Source organism: Penaeus monodon, chromosome 15 (genome assembly GCF_015228065.2).
Source record: "Penaeus monodon isolate SGIC_2016 chromosome 15, NSTDA_Pmon_1, whole genome shotgun sequence".
NCBI classification, from domain to species: Eukaryota; Metazoa; Arthropoda; class Malacostraca; order Decapoda; family Penaeidae; genus Penaeus; species Penaeus monodon.
The window spans coordinates 39,755,741-39,756,786 of NC_051400.1; the positions used below are offsets into that span (position 1 = coordinate 39,755,741).

The following is a 1,046-nucleotide window of genomic DNA, read 5'->3' on the forward strand; positions in this document are numbered from 1 at the left end:
ACACCTGACCAAGAAGCAATTATTCTTAGGCTGACACGGGTTAGGAATAAATACATATTTAATTTGCTCTCTCTTAAGCTTTCCAGTCCTAATAAGATCCTTCTTAGGTGCAATTTAACAGTAGCCTATATAGATGGTAAATTGCAACTCTTAATGAGCTTCAGTACAATTTGTTGACTGATAATTCATTAGTTTAAAGATTTCCAATTGTTATCATCGGCCTGTTAGCTCAGTTGGTTAGAGCGCCGTGCTAATAACGCGGATGTCGAGGGTTCGATCCCCTTACGGGCCAGCTATCAACAATTTTAGTACACTGCCTCCGGAGTCTATTTGTAGGCACGCCAATTTCTCAGGCTCTTTTGCCAACAATATGCCATGGCCAAGGTCCAGTGATGGTACGGTGGCAAGGCCATCAGGACCGGTACATGTGCGAGCCATTTCTATGATTAGTGGTTATGATCACGCCTTCTTTGCCGCCGTTATTCCCGTTGGGATGAATCTAGTATTAGTTCTCGGTCGTTCTGTAATATATTTTTCTTTTAGCTTACTCAACACTACTGGAATTCTACAAGGTACTCACATGAACTAATTTCAACAAGCCAATCCTCACTCAATTTGCCTAAACCTTACTTATCTGAACGGATTCAGCTGTTCCTCTCCTCTGTTTATCTCTCGGTCTCCAACAGACTCTTCGGAGATCATTAGAACCGGTACATATGCGAGCCATTTCTATAACTAGTGATTATGATCACGTCTTCTTTGCCGCCGTTATTTCCGTTGGGATTGAATCTAGTATTAGTTCTCGGTCGTTCTGTAATATATTATTTATTTTAGACTGCTCAACACTACTGGGATTCTACAAGGAACTTATATGAACTAATTTCAACAAGCCACTCCTCACTCAATTTACTCAAACGCTTTCCAACAGACTCTTTGAAGACCACAGATTACGCTCTAGACCAGTCCATTCACCAGGTGACTGCAGACCTAAGTGGGAGGACAAAGACTAATCGCAACGAAGAGTTCCTGAGGTGTAAACGAAGAAA

The 1,046-nt window shown here is 41.6% G+C and overlaps 1 non-coding gene across 1 annotated transcript; it reads left to right on the forward strand.

The window, feature by feature from the left end:
- The first annotated feature begins 218 nt into the window (after positions 1 to 218).
- Positions 219 to 292, forward strand: Trnai-aau. The gene has a single exon. It is a non-coding gene; the product is annotated as a tRNA-Ile (tRNA).
- The last annotated feature ends 754 nt before the right edge of the window (positions 293 to 1,046 follow it).